Consider the following 22,217-nt stretch of genomic DNA (forward strand, 5'->3'; position numbering starts at 1 on the left):
TGTGGCAGTAATTATGGTAGTGGGTGTGGCAGAGTATGGTAGTGGGTGTGGCAGAGTATGGTAGTGGGTGTGGCAGAGTATGGTAGTGCGTGTGGCAGAGTATGGTAGTGCGTGTGGCAGAGTATGGTAGTGGGTGTGGCAGAGTATGGTAGTGCGTGTGGCAGAGTATGGTAGTGGGTTGTGGCAGAGTATGGTAGTGCGTGTGGCAGAGTATGGTAGTGCGTGTGGCAGAGTATGGTAGTGGGTATGGCAACAGGTATAGCAGTGGGTGTATCAATAGGTATGGTAGAGGACTGGTAGCACACAGTGTATACATCAGTAAATATGGCAGTGGGTGTAGCAACAGGCACGCATGCTCGTGGGAGTAGCACCCTTTTAAGTGGCGTACTAGTGGCAATGATACACCATGTATACACACCACCACCACCACCTATGGTAGTGGTAGCAGTGGGTGTTGCAACAGGCACACATGCTAGTGGTGTAGCACCCTTTTAAGTGGCGTACTAGTGGCAATGGTACACCATGTATACACACCACCACCACCACCTATGGTAGTGGTAGCAGTGGGTGTTGCAACAGGCACACATGCTAGTGGTGTAGCACCCTTTTAAGTGGCGTACTAGTGGCAATGATACACCATGTATACACACCACCACCACCACCTATGGTAGTGGTAGCAGTGGGTGTGGTAGTGGTTATGGTAGTGGGTGTAGCAGCAGGCATGGTAGTGTGTTGCATTAGGTATGGTAGAGGACTGGTAGCACACAGTGTATACATCAGTAAATATGGCAGTGGGTGTATCAATAGGTATGGTAGTGGGTTGTGGCAGAGTATGGTAGTGGGTGTGGTAGTGGTTATGGTAGTGGGTGTAGCAGCAGGCATGGTAGTGTGTTGCATTAGGTATGGTAGAGGACTGGTAGCACACAGTGTATACATCAGTAAATATGGCAGTGGGTGTATCAATAGGTATGGTAGTGGGTGTAGCAGCAGGCATGGTAGTGTGTTGCATTAGGTATGGTAGAGGACTGGTAGCACACAGTGTATACATCAGTAAATATGGCAGTGGGTGTATCAATAGGTATGGTAGAGGACTGGTAGCACACAGTGTATACATCAGTAAATATGGCAGTGGGTGTATCAATAGGTATGGTAGAGGACTGGTAGCACACAGTGTATACATCAGTAAATATGGCAGTGGGTGTATCAATAGGTATGGTAGAGGACTGGTAGCACACAGTGTATACATCAGTAAATATGGCAGTGGGTGTATCAATAGGTATGGTAGTGGGTGTGGCAGAGTATGGTAGTGCGTGTGGCAGAGTATGGTAGTGCGTGTGGCAGAGTATGGTAGTTGGTGTGGCAGAAGATATGGTAGCAGGTGTGGCAGTAATTATGGTAGTGGGTGTGGCAGAGTATGGTAGTGCGTGTGGCAGAGTATGGTAGTTGGTGTGGCAGAAGATATGGTAGCAGGTGTGGCAGTAATTATGGTAGTGGGTGTGGCAGAGTATGGTAGTGGGTGTGGTAGTGGTTATGGTAGTGGGTGTGGTAGTGGTTATGGTAGTGGGTTGTGGCAGAGTATGGTAGTGGGTGTGGCAGAGTATGGTAGTGGTTGTGGCAGAAGATATGGTAGCAGGTGTGGCAGTAATTATGGTAGTGGGTGTGGCAGAGTATGGTAGTGGGTGTGGCAGAGTATGGTAGTGGGTGTGGCAGAGTATGGTAGTGGGTGTGGCAGAGTATGGTAGTGCGTGTGGCAGAGTATGGTAGTGGGTGTGGCAGAGTATGGTAGTGGGTGTGGCAGAGTATGGTAGTGGGTGTGGAAGAGTATGGTAGTGGGTGTGGCAGAGTATGGTAGTGGTTGTGCAGAGTATGGTAGTGGGTGTGGCCAGTAGGTATGGTAGTGGGTGTGGCAGAGTATGGTAGTGGGTGTGGCAGAGTATGGTAGTGGGTGTGGCAGTAGATATGGTAGTGGGTGTGGTAGTGGTTATGGTAGTGGGTGTGGCAGAGTATGGTAGTGCGTGTGGCAGAGTATGGTAGTGGGTGTGGCAGAGTATGGTAGTGGGTTGTGGCAGAGTATGGTAGTGGGTGTGGCAGAGTATGGTAGTGGGTGTGGCAGAGTATGGTAGTGTGTTGCATTAGGTATGGTAGAGGGTGTAGAAGTGGTTATGGTAGTGGGTGTGGCAGTAGCCATGGTAGTTGGTGTGGCAGAAGATATGGTAGCAGGTGTGGCAGTAATTATGGTAGTGGGTGTAGCAGCAGGCATGGTAGTGAGTGTTGCATTAGGTATGGTAGAGGGTGTGGAAGTGGTTATGGTAGTGGGTGTGGCAGCAGGTATGGGAGTGTGTGTGGCAACAGATATGGTTATGAATGTGGCAGCAGGTATGGTAGTAGGTGGCAGCAGGTATGGGAGTGTGTGTGGCAATATGAGTGGCAGTGGGTGTGGCAAAACATATGGTAGTGGGTGTGGTATCAGGTATGGTAATGATTATGGCAATAGGTATGGTAGCGGACTGGCCTAAGGTAAGATAATGGGTACAGCAACAGGTATGGTAGTGAGTGTAGCAAAAGGCATGGTAGTGGGTGGCAAACAAGTGTGTTAATGGGTGTGACTACACATATAGTAGTGGGTGTTGTAGTAGGTATGGTAGTGGGTGTGGTAGTAGGTATAGTAATGGGTGTAACAATAGGTATGGTAGTAGATGGCATAAGGCATGGTAGTGGGTGTGGCAGCAGGTATGGTAGTGGCTGTGGCAATAGGCATGGTAGTGGAATGTCATAGGGTATAGTAGTGGGTGTAGCAACGGGTATAGCAGTGGGTATAGCAACAGGTATGGTAGTGGGTATGGCAACAGGTATAGCAGTGGGTGTATCAATAGGTATGGTAGAGGACCTGGTAGCACACAGTGTATACATCAGTAAATATGGCAGTGGGTGTAGCAACAGGCACGGATGCTCGTGGGTGTAGCACCCTTTTAAGTGGCGTACTAGTGGCAATGGTACACCATGTATACACACCACCACCACCACCTATGGTAGTGGTAGCAGTGGGTGTTGCAACAGGCACACATGCTAGTGGGTGTAGCACCCTTTTAAGTGGCGTACTAGTGGCAATGATACACCATGTATACACACCACCACCACTTACAGTAGTGGTAGTAGTAGTAGTAGTGGTAGTTTGCGTGTGTGTGTATGCCACAGCAACCACTACCACTACCACTACCACATTAACCACACACAGAGAAAATAAATAAGAAAAAAACTATATATTCTACCATTACTGAGTGAGTAACACACAGACACACACACACACGCACACACCCCGAGAGCCGCCGCCGCCACCAGCCAGCCGCCGCCACCGCCGCCGCCGCCACTAGCCACTACCTCCGTCCACCATGGGGGCGTTCGAACTGTCCACAGACTCTGTTATATCATTATTTCCTCCTACAGGCAGTGGAAGCGGGGATTTATATAGCCATTTATATACCTCCCGGTCCTCTCCTCTTGCTCGTGGCGTGGAAACTACGGGCAGGGACCTTACCCGCGCAAAGGTCCGTGTCTTTATATACATGGAAGTCACATTCCTGCAATTTGAATCAGCCGCTGGTAGAATGCACAGGCCAATCACCGCTCCCGGCCCGGGCACGTGACCCCGCTCGGCCAATGGCGCGCAAGGACGGCGGAAAAATGGGCGGGGCGTAGGTGGCGCATACCGCCGCTGATTGGCGGCCGCTCCGTGCATCATGCGTGCATTCGCCTCCGGATATATGCATTATATGCAGCCTGCTGTCTCAACCCGTCGTGTAGAATAAGAAGGAAATAAAAAAAAAAAAAACCCGACAACTCTCCATTTTCATGACGCAAATTATGGCGAGGGATGTGCGCTGTTCCCTCATGGATGGAGGCCAGGCTAGCCTGCAGCCCAACACCACAACCTGACAACCCCACGACCATAAGGCTCATCACAACCCTGCCCACACACGGGATTACCCACCTTACTGGCCCGCCGCACCGCCGGGGTAATGAAAGGCAAGTAATGTGGATTTAAAGTTGGGGGGAGGAGGAGGAGGAGGAGGGAGTTAGGGAGGGAGGGAGGGAGGGTTGGTGGGTGGGTTAGGGAGGAGGAGGGAGGAGGTGAGGGAGTTCAGTGCTCCCTCGTAGGATAGAGGGAGGGACCCCATCCTTATATACCCCTCCCTCCCCCCTTCCCTCCTCCTAACCTGGCTCTATCCATATATATATATATATATATATATATATATATATATATATATATATATATATATATATATATATATATATATATATATATATATATTCCTATGAGTCCACGGGGAAAATGAAACACGAAAAGTTCCCAAGTGCACTTTCGTGTCATAATCACATCATCATCAGGGGAGACACAAGAGAGAAATATAACAGTCAGTTGATATACATCGAAGAGACGAAGCTAGGACGCCATCTGGTAAACATGTGATTGTCCAATATATATATATAATAACCCTAACTTCGTCTAATGGGATGACAATTTGTTATCATTTACCGCATTCTTATTGGCCAAGACGTTCCCACCACCCGGTACGACCCCACCCCCCCTAGAGCACGACCACGGTACGACGACCCCGCGAGAGAAAGAACACACGAAGGTACGACCCCCTCGAGCGTACGACCACGGCACGGCACGTGAAAAAAACGACGGTAAGACCCTTCGGTGCCATGTGTTTTGAAACACGACGGTACGACCCCCCTTCAACACGACCACGGTACGAGCCCTTTGGGTACGACCCATGAAAAATACGACGGTTCGACCTATTAAAAAGACGGTACCATCCCTTGAGTACGACCGCGGTACGACCCCTTGATGAACACGACGGTACGACCCTCGGGTGTCGGGCCTTTCTCAGGTCAAGAGGCCTTAGTAAGGTCAAAGCAATGATGTTATACCTAAGGGGTCGTACTCTCACCGTGTTCAGGGGTCGTACCTATCACACAGCCCCAGAGAGCGAGAGAGACCTACCCCCCCCTAAAAAAAAAATTCTCAAGACACACACATAAGTGGAGTTCAAACCCCTGATATTTGTCTACAATCATACGCTGTCTACGCACCTCCTGCAAATACGCACACACACACACACACACACACATACACACACACACACACACATACACACACACATACACACACACATACACACACATATCTGCGTCAACCTCCTGCAATACACACACACACACACACACACACACACACACACACACACACACACACGTATCTGCGTCAAACCCCTGCAATACGCAGACACACACACACACACACACGCGTAACCACTTTACGCACGTCGAAGCTGTTTGTGCGTCACAGCTGGGGATCCGGGCAATGCGTAGATGAATTTGGCTGACCGCACGCCACTGCAAACATGGTCATCAGACTCATCTCACTCCAACCATCGTTAATCACCAATTAACCCCCAAAATCAAACTAAGGCAATGACGTGATTCGGTGCGTACATGTCTCAGCCAGTCAAACGGGTGTTACCGGACTACTTCCGCCGGCAGGAGGGTTACGCAGGCTAAATGACCGGGAGTTCAATATTTGTCCAGTGAACACTAGAATGAACCCCGATCCTTCCCCTGCAGCTGGACGTAGCGCAGCGTTGTGGGTCTGCAAAGGAGCACATGGGAAGAAAATGGGGTGGTGGGCGTGAGGTTCCTGTATAAATTAATCTAGGACTCTAATAAACACAGATGTGTCATTAACGGATCATAATTATCAATCGATAGATAATCAAATAAAGAAATTCTGACACGAATGATTTTATCTATGTTTAACCAGTCGCCAATACTAATCATCATTCTCTTTATATACATTTCAATCCACTCCATATTGGCACAAAGGTTATTTAGAACCTAAGAATTGCACAAACACCTAAGTATACCTTTTTGATGTATATATATATATATTTTGGACAATCATATGTTTACCAAATGGCGTCCTAGCTTCGTCTCTTCGATGTATATCAACTGACTGTTATATTTCTCTCTTGTGTCTCCCCTGATGATGATGTGATTATGACACGAAAGTGCACTTGGGAACTTTTCGTGTTTCATTTTCCCCCGTGGACTCATAGGAATATATATATATATATATATATATATATATATATATATATATATATATATATATATATATATATATTTTTTTTTTTTTTTTCTAATTTCCAAAAGAAAGAACAGAGAAGGGGGCCAGGTGAGGATATTCCATCAAAGGCCCAGTCCTCTGTTCTTAATGCTACCTCGCTAACGCGGGAAATGGCGAATAGTACGAAAGAAAAAGAAAAGAATATATATATGTGGTATGCCGGGGCTGACGTGCTGTCAGTGGATTGAATCAAGGCATGTGAAGCGTCTTGGGTAAACCATGGAAAGCTGTGTAGGTATGTATATTTGTGTGTGTGGACGTATGTATATACATGTGTATGGGGGGGGGGGGGGGTTGGGCCATTTCTTTCGTCTGTTTCCTTGCGCTACCTCGCAAACGCGGGAGACAGCGACAAAGTATAAAATATATATATATATATATATATATATATATATATATATATATATATATATATATATATGATTTATGTATATATTCATAAGCAAAACGAAGGAAAAGCATGACTAAATATTAAGGTAATATAAAAACCCACAAATAGACAGACCTCAAACCTACAGCTGGTGCAGAAGGTACAAAATCACCACCAGCTTTTCGACCATCCCAAACCTACAGCTGGTGCAGAAGGTACAAAATCACCACCAGCTTTTCGACCATCCCAAACCTACAGCTGGTGCAGAAGGTGCTAAATCACCACCAACTTGGACCATCCCAAACCTACAGCTGGTGCAGAAGGTACAAAATCACCACCAACTTGGACCATCCCAAACCTACAGCTGGTGCAGAAGGTACAAAATCACCACCAACTTGGACCATCCCAAAATACTTGGCCATTTTCAAACCAGGGTTTCGGCGCAGGAGGCAGCGAGAGGAACCCAATGGCTGGACTTCAAAGGGACAAAATAAACTCCGAGGGGGGGAGAGGAGAAAGAAAGATAACCACTGATAAGGAGAAATAAATAAATATATCTCGTTTGAACCCCTTGCAAAGGCGAGGTTCGATACTGGCTCAATAGGTCTAACTCCGGCTCGCTTTACTTACGACTAAGATAGAATTTCTATAAAAAAAAAAATATCGAGACACAGTAATTTACCCAATTTATGATAACCAAATGGGGGTAATTGCGACGCCCAATTTACAGAATATGAATTTGATGCAGCCTTTACCAATGGGGCTCGAGTCCTGTCCCCCTTCGAGGAGGGTACTATTCCAAAGTCTAAATGCTAAATAGCTGGTGTGTGATCGCCTGTTAACAAGCGGTACGTGGTTTGTTGTCTCGTTTGGAGGAAAGTCGTTCGGTGTTTGAGTGTCGTTCGGTGTTTTGAGTGTGTGTGTGTGGGGCAGGGGGATATATCATAGCACGCTCAGGGCCAGCTACTGTATATTCTCACTACCTTCTGCTTACGATGGCTCAAAGTCTTCTTCCACATCAGATGTGAGGGTTTTAACACCCCTTTCTCTGTCGAGGATAGACTCCACCCCATGTTAACTCTCTGGTTAAAATCGTCTTAAAACACCTCGACTGTTAATTTATGGCCTAACATTTCTACATCTCTTAAGATGCTGCTACAGGAGGGAAGGGGGGGCCAAGTTTGATTCCCCCTTAAGACCCACCATTGTGAAACTTAATGTTTCTTGTCCAATTGTCCAGTCCCTGGCATACCCGCTTCTTCGTCCGCACGCAATTAACGACACAGTGTGAGGATGTATCAAGGGCTGCGTTCCTCTGTAGAAGAATGTACGCAAGTCCCTTGCATCCCTGCTTCTTCGTCCGCACGCATCTAACGACACAGCGTGACGATGTATCAAGGGCTGCGTTCCTCTGTAGGCGAATGTACGCAAGTCCCTTGTTGTGAGAGTGGAGTGTCGACTGGCGTAAGGAATTAATATGTGGTGGTGCCAGGGCGCTACCTTGTGGGACCCCTGGAAGCGAAGGGGGAATGCTGAAGACGTTGCCATGCTCAGGGGTCATTATTACGGAGGAAAATTCGTAGTGGAAGACATTAAAGCGAATATCTTGGGTTAAATATAGGTATGTCCAGCATGTAACGATTCACACTTGTGGCCGCTTGTCCATACTTTCTTCAAAAGCCTTGATTGTGTCCCCCTTGTTACAGTTCATTCCAATGTCTCTGTGTACAAGCGAATAGTTCATTCCAATGTCTCTGTGTACAACTGAATAGTTCATTCCAATGTCTCAGGCGATCGCTACTACACTTCCACACCTTCCTCCTCTCTCTCTTCTAGAGCGATTAGAAATGCAGAGGTGGTTCACCTACTTTGCCAAAGACATACTGACTCTACCACCATCAGTGAATCTTACTTACCTTCTACACACACACACACATCCACTTGAAGCGTTAACTAATCGTATGTATGTTTCGTACCGATAACTTCTTAAAAGGGTGCGTGGCAAATAATGACAAGATGGCGAAGACCTTTGAAAAGGGTAATATACCATTATCATTTCACTCCCGTGTATTGTAGGTTCTTTCAAAGGGTCGGGTCATTTTCAAATTGGGTTTTGAAGACGGGATTGTTCGTACCTTTCGTCCTTTGTGTAAAACCCCCCCTCTAAATAACTAACAGACATCTACTAGAAAACGGGGGACGTCCTAGATATCTATATACGGTCAAGTTAGAAGTGGGGGGAAAACAGTGGTCTACACCTGTTGTGGTGGGTTTAGACATTAACTAAACCCCTCCACAAGCTTGTTGAAGACAGATTCAGTCTTCTTCGCGTGTGATTTTCGAACGTATATATCACGGGTGTCTGAATTTGGTATTAGCCCCTGACTTATTATTCTTTCCTTTTTTTCCTCAATCTTTATCGTACTGGAGGTCTGTTCTCTCCAACACTGTCTGTTGGAGATCACTACACCGGTGGTGGTGGTGGTGGTGGTGGTGGTGGTGGAGGTAGTCGTTGATTTCTATTTTCTACTCCCTCCCTTCTTCAACATCTACCTCCCCTCCCTCTCCAATGTGACTGTGAGGGAGGGAGGGAGAGAGGGAGGGAAGGAGGGAAGGAGGAGAGGGAGGGGGGGGGGATGATTGGCGTGGACCGCAGGTATGTGCCACACCGCCGATGGGAGAGGGAGGGAGGGAGGGAGGGAGGGAGGGAGGGAGGGAGGGAGGGAGGGAGGGAGGGGAGGAAGAAGAAGGGGGTAAATCACCACCACCACCAACACTCCCACCCCCTCTCCAAATTCCCCCCCTCCTCCTCCTCCTCTTACACTAGATATCCCCTCTACTTCACCCTACCCCACAGACACACACACACACACACACACACCTATGCAGGAGAGATGACGTCGAAGTGCGAGCATGCGCGCGCTATATCTCATTACCTGGCGCGAGGGTTGAGTCCTTGTCGGTTAGGTTTCATACCATGCCAACACAGGAAGCGGCCAGTGAGAGCAGGTCTACCGCAAAACCATGACACCTCCTCACTCTCCCACCAGGGGGAGAGAAGAGTCTGCTACACCATGATTTAATTTCTAGCCATAAAGAACTTCATTTTTGTATCTGGTATGTAAATCGACCCTATAGACATCTTACTTTTATCTTATATCATTTGACAACAGACATCAGGATTTCAAACTTATATAAAAAGTATCAGAAGGGATTTTCATGAGCGCTATAGGTGGTTCAACAACAGTGGCGCTCCAGTGGTGACGAGGTAACTGGGCCCTCCGTGTTATACACATGGGGTCCTTACCACTGTGTCTATGCCACTGTGTCTATGCCACTGTGTCTATGCCACTGTGTCTATGCTCTCTGTGTCTATACTCTCTGTGTCTATGCCACTGTGTCTATGCTCTCTGTGTCTATACTCTCTGTGTCTATGCCACTGTGTCTATGCCCTCTGTGTCTATGCCATTGTGTCTATGCTGTTGTTTATCAGTGTACGTTACACAGAACGTTCACAAAATGGCCGACTGTAAGTCACGCATTGCTTGCAAATGAATTTCGATAATCAATCTTTGAATTATGGCAAAAAACAACAACAACAACAACAACAACAACAACAATAATAATAATAATAATAATAATAATAATAATAATAATAATAATAATAATAACTATAATAATAATGATAATAATAATACGTCCTCTCCGATATGAGTGAACAACCACATCCCATCCGCTGTTATACGAGTGAACAACCACGTCCTCTCCGCTGTTCTGAGTGAGCAACCACGTCCTCTCCGCTCTACTATGAGTGAACAACCACGTCCTCTCCGCTCTACTATGAGTGAACAACCACGTCCTCTCCGCTCGACTATGAGCGAACAACCACGTCATCTCCGCGCTACTATGAGCGAACAACCACGTCCTCTCCGCGCTACTATGAGCGAACAACCACGTCCTCTCCGCTCTAATGAATGAACAACCACGTCATCGCCGCGCTACTATGAGCGAACAACCACGTCCTCTCCGCTCTAATGAATGAACAACCACGTCATCGCCGCGCTACTATGAGCGAACAACCACGTCCTCTCCGCTCCAATGAGTGAGCAACCAAGTCCTCTCCGCTGTAATGAGCGAACAACCACGTCCTCTCCGCTCTACCGAGGGCGGGCGGCGGGCGGCGCCCCTGGTGTCAGAATCAGTCGTGGTACGAGACGCCACAGAGGACGAGATGGGCGTCCTCACACGTACGGGAGCAGAGTCCCAGGAACTGGGAAAAAAAATAACACCCACCTTCCAGTCATTCATGGATCTCCACTTGGGAAGAAAATAGGGGGTAGGGTGGTCACCACCCAGCACTCAAGATGGAACACACACACGTGTCACCGAGGAGGAGGTAAGTGCCTGAGGGTGCTGAGTACCTGAGGAGGACCTCCGACACTAGTACCTGAGGAGGACCTTCCGACACTAGTACCTGAGGAGGACCTCCGACACTGAGTATACCTGAGGAGGACCTCCGACACTGAGTATACCTGAGGAGGACCTCCGACATTGAGTATACCTGAGGAGGACCTCCGACACTAGTACCTGAGGAGGACCTCCGACACTAGTACCTGAGGAGGACCTCCGACATTGAGTATACCTGAGGAGGACCTTCGACACTAGTACCTGAGGAGGACCTCCGACACTGAGTATACCTGAGGAGGACCTCCGACACTGAGTATACCTGAGGAGGACCTCCGACACTGAGTATACCTGAGGAGGACCTCCGATACTGAGTATACCTGAGGAAGACCTCCAACACTGAGTATACCTGAGGAGGACCTCCGACACTAGCACCTGAGGAGGACCTCCGACACTAGCACCTGAGGAGGACCTCCGACATTGAGTATACCTGAGGAGGACCTCCGACACTAGTACCTGAGGAGGACCTCCGACATTGAGTATACCTGAGGAGGACCTTCCGACACTGAGTATACCTGAGGAGGACCTCCGACACTAGTCGGAGACCAGAACGCGAAAAAAAATATGTATACATACACGAGTCTACATTACGAGAGGAGCAAAGCGTGTGAGGAAAGGGAGACTATAAGGCAAAATGTGCCAAGTATTTGATAGAAACTGAGCCTCTGTCACATGAGAAGTGGGTAGCGTTACGACACATTTCGTAATGGCCTTTATAGCGAATGAGCAGCGGTGAGGTGGCCAACAAGGAGGTAACGGAGTGGGGGACGCAAATGGAGAAGGAACCAACCATTTACCTTTAAGTAGTATCCCCTCCAGGACCCCTTTCTTGAAAGGGGTAAGAAAGGGGTCCTGTTTTTTTATCCCCTAGGACCCCTTTCTTGAAATGGGGTCCTGTTTTTTTTTTTATCCCCAGGTCCCCCTTTTTCTCTGAAAAGGGTCCTGGAGTTACTCTAGAAATACACACTCCCCCTCCCCCTTTTTCTTTTTCTTCCAGGAGCTTCTGTCTCCAAGGAGGAGCTACGTCCAGTAGCACGGGAAATGATGGATCCCTTTGGAGTGAGAGGGTCTTCGACGATAGAGCACTCACCTTCGTCAGCAGACGATGACGCACATTCCCTGAAGGTGGCCTCTATCCACTCGCGACGTCACCTCACTGCAGGCGGAGTCTGGTAACACCGAGGAGCAATAATCAATAAATGGTTCATGTCAACACGAAGGGACAGGAAAATGTAAACAAAACCCTGGTATTGATACAGAAAGACGTAAGCCACGACACTTCTACTTCCTGCCATACATCATACACCTACACACCTCCTTACGTAAAGTGTTCCAGTATACAACAACCTCACATTTCCCAATTACTGACATGATCTTATCAACGTATACCTCTAATGATACCAATTAGCCAAGAGTATTTTGTGGTAAGTGAAGGTATTAAAACAGTGGGTGATTGTAGCGTCAAGCTTGCCTACAGATGTGAATATGGAGTGTATCTATGTTACGGCACCGTGAGGAACTGATACAAAAATTAGCATATGTAAAAGGCATTGGTAATCATGTATTGAAGGCAATTAGAGGGGTCGAGTGTCTTCATCAAGCAACCACCGCTGGGACAAGGGCATGAGGCTACGGGAATGGGTAAATCCACTACGTACCCCATCAATCAAAGCTTAGATTTACCCCATCACTTGCGCAGACTCTTACCTCTCTTGAGACTCGAAACTGTTTCAACTCCTTCTTCCACTCCGTTCCAACCTCACCCAACACCACACGAAGACAAACTTGATCCTCCTTAAATCACCCTTCGTCTATTTTTTTTTACTCATCTATATTATCCCGTCACCTGAAAAGGGTGAACGGTGTGCGAGTACGTACACACAAACACACACACACACACACACACACACATGACACCATTCCCACCAGTCACTCCCATGCCTCCGGGGACCGACGAGCCCCATCACCACACGTACCACAGAACTACGTGGTTACGAGAGAGAGAGAGAGAGAGAGAGAGAGAGAGAGAGAGAGAGAGGTCCTTGGTGGAAGAACTGGACCACGGGTTCCGGCCTACGTAAGGGCAGAGAGAGAGAGAGAGAGAGAGAGAGGAGAGAGAGAGAGAGAGAGAGAGAGAGAGAGAGAGGAGGGACGGACGCGCCCCCCTTAAACCAACAGGCCAACGGAGATGGTAGGCACGGGGTTCCTCTTTTTTCCTCACTATAGTTTTGATCGCTGGAACATTCGAGTGCCAGCGAGGAGACGCAACCGCTCGACCCACGTAGCTACGACACCATATGTGTGTGTCCGAGCGACCCCTTACGACTTAGGGTAAAACGGCGAGGCGTCATCCATCAAACCCCACCCCTCGGACGAAGTCCAAATGCTATGTTATCATACGGTCTTAACGCTCCACCAGGCAGTACACACAGACACAGACACACACACACCTGACGTCCCAGAGCTACCACCCTCTTCCTCCTCCGTCAGGAGGGAGACAACACCTTCGCCTCGCTCGCCTCCTCACTCCCGCCAGCCTTCCTCTCCCTCATTACTTCACATCAGTCTTCCGATGGTGCACCTCGCGCCACTGCCATTTTCAAGGTGCCTCTCTGTCTCTTACTGCCTCTCACCACTGCAGTGCCTCTCACTGCCTCCTCCTTCAAACGGTCTCCCACTCCTCCCTCCAAAATCAGGCTAACTCCTCCACTCGGCCTCCAATCAGATACGAACCCCACCTCTCTAATCTTCCCTCCCGCTCCATCAGACACGCCCCCTTCCTTTTCCCATCATATACTCCCCTTCCGCCCCATCCACCACCCACAAGACACTGTTCTGTTCTTCCCCCCTCACCCCTCACCCCAGGGTAACCCCATTAAACATTTCCCCTCCCTCCCCACCCATGACACTTGGGTACTCCCTCTTCCCCATTCATCAAAGACTGACCTCACAATCCCCCTCCTCCCTCCCCCATCTTCCCCTTCCCCTCCCCCATCTTCCCCTTCCCCTCCCCCATCTCCCTATGCATCAAAACATTCCTTCGCCCCCTACACCAAGAGACATGACACTCCGTCCCCTCCCCCTCCTCCCCTCCCCCCTCACCATAAGACATGACTCCCTCCCCCAACCCCAGATATGACTCAATCTTTCACCATCAGACATGACATCCCCCCCACCCCCCCCTCTCCTCTCCTCCTCACCACAAGACATGTCTCTCCAATTCACCATCAGACATGACCTTCCTCCATCACACCAGCATAACATGACTACCCCCACCCACCCCTCCCCCCTTCATCACATAACCCACCCCCACCATCAGACATGACCTTCCCCTCACATGACATGACCTTCCCCTCACCACCAGACAATACCCTCATCCCACACCCCCTCACCACCAGACATGACCACACCCCCTCTCCTAACCTCTCCCTCACCACCAGACACGACGACCACCAACACCCCCACCCCTACCCCTACCCTCTCCCCTCACCACCAGACGTGAGGGGCTCCCCCCTCCCTCCCCTTACCCTCCTCCCTCCCCCAGGCGACATCCGGGGGGAGCCACCAACGTCCTTCATCCCTGAACTTCCGGTGACCCTCATGTTCGGATATTGCCCCTGTCCTCATCCGCCCACTTGTGCCTCCCTCCTCTCTCTCTCTCTCTCTCTCTCTCTCTCTCTCTCTCTCTCTCTCTCTCTCTCTCTCTCTCTCTCTCTCTCTCTCTCCCTCTCAGTTCACCCCTGTCTCTAACCTATCTGTAATACCGGCCAAGACTTCCACGGCCTCAAATAGTCTCAAAGTCATATTTCTTTTTCTATAATCTTTCACCTCAGGCATCAATAATCACTAAGGTTTGGGTTTTCATTTTGTTCATTCTATTATACCTAATCGCCGTCTCCCGCGTTAGCGAGGGAGCGCGAGGAAATTGACGAGGAATGGCCTAACCCACCCACATACACATGTATATACATAAACTTCCCCACACGCACATATACATTTCAACGTATACATAAATATATATAGACATATACATATATATATACACATGTACATATTCACACTCGCTGCCTTCATCCATTCCCGTCGCCACCCCGCCACACATGAAATAGGTTATATATATATATATATATATATATATATATATATATATATATATATATATATATATATATCGTCTCAATTAATATGGGCCGTTTAACCGGGAAAAGACAGCGAGCGGTAGGTAACTTTTAAACTGTAATGTAAATCAAACACGACACTACACATATTTACTTACAGAGTTTTAGATATATAGAGATTCAAAGGAAAACATGAAGACATGGCCGTCATGTAGCGGAGGCAAGCAAACAGTTATCTATTTATCGACATCTCTTGTCATAAGTGTAGCGAAATTCTGCTGAACCAGGCGATATAATCGCTGTCTTTACAGCATCACATAAAATATATCTGACGTACAAAACATCAACAAATACACACACACACACACACACACACACACACATAACATGCACACATACATAACATACACACACACAACACACACATATTACACACACACATATACACACACACACACACACACACACACACACACACATATACACACACAAACACAACACACACACATATAACACATACAAACACGACACTTACACATAAACACATGGGGTGGGGGTTCCCAACACCCTTTACCCCGACTATCAATACTAAGTCATCTCTCACACACACACACACACACACACACACACACACACACACACACACACACACGTCTGGTCCTCGTTCAGCCAAGCGAGAACCACTGCATGTACTTTCTAATTCCACTTCGAGTGTGAGTGAATTCACGATCCAGGCGAAGAGAAAAACCGAAATTGGATAATGATTAATATCATGAAAGTCCATTAATGAGATGCTACCGGCCCATCCTCAGCGCTGAACATTAAATACATCAATAAATGAAATAAATAAATATAGAGATCACAAGAGGGGTGGGGCAGGGGATGGGGAGGGAATGAAACACAAGACGACAGTACTCAACCCACAAGAACTTGTAGACTTCCACCATACTTATAATATATATATATATATATATATATATATATATATATATATATATATATATATATATATATATATATATAAATCCCGTAACTACTAGCATTAGTCAAGTCATATGCTATTCGTTATAGTGTGGGGGGGAGGGAGGGGGGAAGAGGAAGAAAAAAAGAAAAAAAAAAAAAAAACGTTTGCTATTTAATACATCAATGTAACTGTGCCTCACTCACTCACTGAGGAATTTCTTCCCGCCTCAGTTTTCGCTTGAGCACAGTGGAAGAAGAAGAAGAAGAAGAAGAAGAAGAAGAAGAAGAAGAAGAAGAAGAAGAAGACTCCTCCTTCCTCCTCCATCCTCCTCCTCCTCCAGGGAGGGAGGGAGGGTGAGGGAGGGTGAGGGTGAGGGAGGTTTGCACGCACACAAACAAAGTGTGGTACGGAATGCGGTGCCGCGCTGCGCGGGGGGAGAAAGTGAGCCCGAGTGCGTTCCACCGTCTGGCCCGAACTTTTTTACACCCTTAACCTCGATAACATTCCTTCGTTCGGGTAGGCGCTCAGCACCCATCCTCATCCTCCTCCTCCTCATCCTCTTCCTCCTCATCCTCCTCCTCATCCTCCTCCTCCTCATCCTCTTCCTCCTCCTCCTCCTCATCCTCTTCCTCTTCCTCGAGGAGGTGAGGAGGAGGCTAGGCGCCGATACGTAAAGTCGTCCTAGGAGAACAGTCCCTCCCTATCTATCCGCCAGGGACGGAGGGATGGAGGGAGGAGGGAAGGTGGAGGGAGGAGGATGGGTTAAAATTCAGTGTGTGTGTGTGTGTGTGTAACGAGGTCCTCTGCGGTGCTGGGTATGGGGGATGGGATGCGTATGTATATATATATATATATATATATATATATATATATATATATATATATATATATATATATATCTTCCTCCTCGTTCGATTCATTCTTCTTTTTCTTCTTTCGTTTTATCTCTAGTTTAGTAGCGGTATGGAGAGAGAGAGAGAGAGAGAGAGAGAGAGAGAGAGAGAGAGAGAGAGAGAGAGAGAGAGAGAGAGAGAGAGGCGTCAGTGGTGGTGGCTGTTTACCAAACAGTTATGGAGGTGGGCATGGAGTCGTTGGAGGGGAGGGAGGGGATGGAGGGAGGGAGAGGGAGAGGGAGGGGTGGGTGGAGAGAGAGAGGGGTGGAGTAGGGGGTGGGTGGAGGGGGGTGTTTGGGTTGGAAGCGTAGGAGACCCCGAGAGCCAGCAGCCCCCACTCTCTCTCTCTCTCTCTCTCTCTCTCTCTCTCTCTCTCTCTCTCTCTCTCCCTCTGTGTGCCTGCTGGAGGAGGACGAACCGCTACGCTAAAGAATGAAAAACCTGTAACCCCAACTGTCTACACTCCGGGGGCGGCTCAGGCGAGCCGTTCTCTCTCTCTCTCTCTCTCTCTCTCTCTCTCTCTCTCTCTCTCTCTCTCTCTCTCTCTCTCTCTCACCGGTGGTGGTGGTGGGGGGGGGGGGGGGTTTAAGCGCTGCAGCAATATGGAAAATTCCTCCCATCTATGGTTCACTCAGTTTGGTTTCGTTTTTAATCTCCCGCTCACTCGCTCGCCACCCTCGACCCCCCAACTCACTCCGACCCTCTTCTTGCCCTATGTCTTCATCACCCCCCCCCCCCCGCCACAAGCTTTTCTCTGCAATCCTCCCTCCCCCCCCTCTGAGTATGTGTGGGGGGAGGAGGGGGGTGTAAGGGAGAGGGGGGGAGGAGGAGGAGGAAGAGGAGGAGGAGGAGGAGGAGGAGGAGGAGAGCTTTTTCTCTCCCTCCCCTCCCCTCCTCCCCCACTTCTGGGTTGTCTAGCCACCCAGCCTGGGGTATGTGTGTGTGTGTGTGTGTGTGTGTGTGTGTGTGTGTGTGTGTGTGTGTGTGTGTGGGAGAGAGAGAGAGAGGAGGGGAGAGGAGGGAAGGGGAAGGAGGGTAGGGGGAGGGTTGGTTTATTTAGTGTTTCTTCTTATGATGAATGAGGGGCGAGGGGGGGGGGGGGGACGACGAATGTATGGGATCATAAGGTTAACTTTATGGGAAAAAACAACAACAACAACAACAACGACAACTCCGCCCCCCCCCCTCTTCCGAAGCGATGACGTCACGCGGGCCCGCAGCCCATTGGCCAGTTTCGGTATATGGTCTGGTGAAATCGCCTAACCTAACCACCCCCCCCAACTCTCCTTGTTAACATTAACCCCCCTCCCCCCCCACGTCAGCCTAGGGCCGCCCCCCCTCCCCCCACGTCAGCCTAAGCCCCTCCCTCCCCCCCTACGTCAGCCCAGACCCCCCCTTCCCCCACAGACGCTCCCCAAAACCCACCGTCAGCAATGAAGGAAGGACTATAGCCAATGCTGACACACACACACACACCCCACACACCCATCACACACACACACACACACACACACACACAACACACACACACCTCTCTCTCTGAGAACCGTGTGCCGAAGGAGGAGCAGCAGAAGAGATGAAGCGCGCTCGTCAAATGACTTCGCCGTAAAAAAAAAAAAAAAAAAAAAAAAAAAAAAGAAAATGGGAAGCTGGAATCCCTGGCCGACATTAGCATAGCGAAAATACCGCACATACTTGTCTCTCTCAGGCATTGCCCACGTCGCGCCACCTACCCCATTTACCGTTCTCAATCTTTTTTTTTACAACCTGGGTCTGCTGGACGCCACGGAACTCGCCTTCGCCCTATGACACACACACACACTCAAACACACACACACACCTTACCCTCCTTCGCACCCTATAGACGATTATACAAAGAGCAGTATATATATATATATATATATACAACCGACACACACACACACACACACACACACACACACACACACCGCGGTGCAAAAATGGCCGGGTTAAAGTGGTTGGCCGGCAACCGCGAGCGCACATCTCAGCGATCATTGAACCAGCGTGTTTAGGTTTAAAGTCAGGAGCACAGCAGTATGAACATAACACGGAAAATAACGGGGGGATAACACTATGTGTGTGTGTGTAGCCTCTTACGGGGGAATAACACATACTGTGTGTGTGTGTGTAGCCTCTTACAAGGGAATAACACATAGTGTGTGTGTGTGTGTGTGTGTTTGTGTGTGTGTGTGTGTGTAGCCTCTTACGGGGGAATAACACATACTGTGCGTGCGTGTGTGTGTGTGTGTGTGTGTGTGAGTGTGTGTGTGTGTGTGTGTGTGTAGCCTCTTACGGGGGAATAACACATACTGTGCGTGCGTGTGTGTGTGTGTGTGTGTGTGTGAGTGTGTGTGTGTGTGTGTGTGTGTAGCCTCTTACGGGGGAATAACACATAGTGTGTGTGTGTGTGTGTGTGTGTGAGTGTGTGTGTGTGTGTGTGTGTGTGTAGCCTCTTACGGGGGAATAACACATAGTGTGTGTGTGTGTGTGTGTGTGTGTGTGTGTGTGTGTGTGTAGCCTCTTACGGGGGAATAACACAGTGTGTGTGTGTGTGTGTGTGTATGTAGCCTCTTACGGGGAAATAACACATACTGTGTGTGTGTGTGTGTGTGTGTATGTAGCCTCTTACGGGGAAATAACACATACTGTGTGTGTGTGTGTGTGTAGCCTCTTCCTTGTCTGTCTCCCCGTGCTAAGATTAGACGCTATTTCTAGCATTAGACCCAGGAATATATATATATATATATATATATATATATATATATATATATATATATATATATATATATATATATATATATATATATTCCTATGAGTCCACGGGGAAAATGAAACACGAAAAGTTCCCAAGTGCACTTTCGTGTAATAATCACATCAGGGGAGACACGCGCAAAATTGTGATCCTTTCCAATATATATATATATTTATATATATATATATATATATATATATATATATATATATATATATATATATATATATATATATATATATCCCATCTATCAAGCCACACACACACACCACCATAATGTTATGGAGAGAGATGGGGGTCTCGATTCTCTCCACCAACACTACACAACTCCTCTTCATTCTATTCACTAATAAGGAAACACGGTCTGTGAAACTTAGGGTTGTGGTGGTGGTGGTGGGGGAAGAGGAGGGGGGGTGGGGGGTGTTGTGAGGGGGGGGGGTGTTGTTGTTGTTGTTGTTGTTCTACAACCATAGCGATTTGGGAGACGCCGATAAAAAAAATATATATATATATATATATATATATATATATATATATATATATATATATATATATATATATATATATATATATGTACGTTGGCGAAATGGAACCCTCTAGAACTACGGATGGGGTGATTAAAGAAGGAGTCGTTAAAGTCCCCCCACATTACAAGGAAGGCTTGTAATAACAACAGGTCTAATAATCTCATAGTTTCAACCAAAACACTCGACTGTTAATTCAAAAAAAAAATCTATGTCATTTCAGTTTGATTTTTGGACGTCGCAACGCACGACTTGTTGATTGAGCGCGACCCCTTTTGTTTACGTACGTTGGTTATGACCTGACCTTTCACTGAGGACGCGGTCAATAACCAGACCATCGTATATATTGATGGTCGTTACGACGTGCGCGCAACGGGCCGAAGCACCGGGCCTCATGGGTATTGCCGTTGTACTCAAATGTCGTGTCGTCCTGTTTGCTCAAGGGTCGTATATACCGTCGTGTTCAAGGGTTGTATACCGTCGTGCTCAAGGGTCGTATACCGTCGTGCTCAAGGGTCGTATACCGTCGTCTTCAAACGTCGTATACCGTCGTGTTCAAGGGTCGTATATACCGTCGTGTTCAAGGGTCGTATACCGTCGTGTTCAAGCGTCGTATATACCGTCGTGTTCAAGGGTCGTATATACCGTCGTGTTCAAGGGTCGTATATACCGTCGTGTTCAAGCGTCGTATACCGTCGTCTTCAAACGTCGTATACCGTCGTGTTCAAGCGTCGTATACCGTCGTGTTCAAGGGTCGTATACCGTCGTGTTCAAGGGTCGTATACCGTCGTGTTCAAGGGTCGTATATACCGTCGTGTTCAAGGGTCGTATACCGTCGTGTTCAAGCGTCGTATATACCGTCGTGTTCAAGGGTCGTATATACCGTCGTGTTCAAGGGTCGTATATACCGTCGTGTTCAAGCGTCGTATACCGTCGTGTTCAAGGGTCGTATACCGTCGTGTTCAAGGGTCGTATACCGTCGTGTTCAAGGGTCGTATACCGTCGTGTTCAAGGGTCGTATACCGTCGTGTTCAAGGGTCGTATACCGTCGTGTTCAAGGGTCGTATATACCGTCGTGTTCAAGCGTCGTATATACCGTCGTGTTCAAGGGTCGTATATACCGTCGTGCTCAAGGGTCGTATACCGTCGTGTTCAAGGGTCGTATATACCGTCGTGCTCAAGGGTCGTATACCGTCGTGTTCAAGCGTCGTATATACCGTCGTGTTCAAGGGTCGTATACCGTCGTGTTCAAGCGTCGTATATACCGTCGTGCTCAAGGGTCGTATACCGTCGTGTTCAAGGGTCGTATATACCGTCGTGCTCAAGGGTCGTATACCGTCGTGTTCAAGCGTCGTATATACCGTCGTGCTCAAGGGTCGTATACCGTCGTGTTCAAGCGTCGTATATACCGTCGTGCGCGAATATTCCCAAAATCAATTTAAGAAACATCCATACATAATAGACATCTAAACTACGAACAAGATCAACAGCTTAATAAAAATATAACAATTTATGTTACCCTGGGATTACATTGTCACAGTGAAGGGAATTGCAAAATAATTCCAGTTACAATATACACGAATATTATGTAATCATTTCTCACAAGGTATATTTACCATAACTAGAAAATGAAGTTGTATTCGAAGCAACAGAATAATTACAGTCCACAGACACAGACATATATATATATATATATATATATATATATATATATATATATATATATATATATATATATATATATATATATACACCGAAACATCTTTTTTCCCCGGAATTTTCAAAACGTTACACAAATGCTCAAAGTAATCCACAATGATTATAACGAAAAGTAATTTCACTGCATTTACAGAAAAAGAAATTTTGTGATTAATATCATGTACTCTCACAACTTCAAAAAATCACATGAAATTAACCG

General features: G+C 47.6%; 1 long non-coding RNA gene across 1 annotated transcript in view; it reads left to right on the forward strand.

Moving 5' to 3' along the window:
- Positions 1 to 22,217, forward strand: part of LOC139757508 (uncharacterized) — an 89,563-nt gene that overhangs the window by 66,953 nt on the left and 393 nt on the right. The window contains exon 2 of the long non-coding RNA XR_011714644.1: positions 12,025 to 12,199. This is a non-coding gene — a long non-coding RNA (uncharacterized lncRNA). The remainder of the gene's footprint in view (positions 1 to 12,024; positions 12,200 to 22,217) is intronic.

This window comes from Panulirus ornatus, chromosome 27 (assembly GCF_036320965.1).
Source record: "Panulirus ornatus isolate Po-2019 chromosome 27, ASM3632096v1, whole genome shotgun sequence".
In the NCBI taxonomy this organism is placed as follows: domain Eukaryota; kingdom Metazoa; phylum Arthropoda; class Malacostraca; order Decapoda; family Palinuridae; genus Panulirus; species Panulirus ornatus.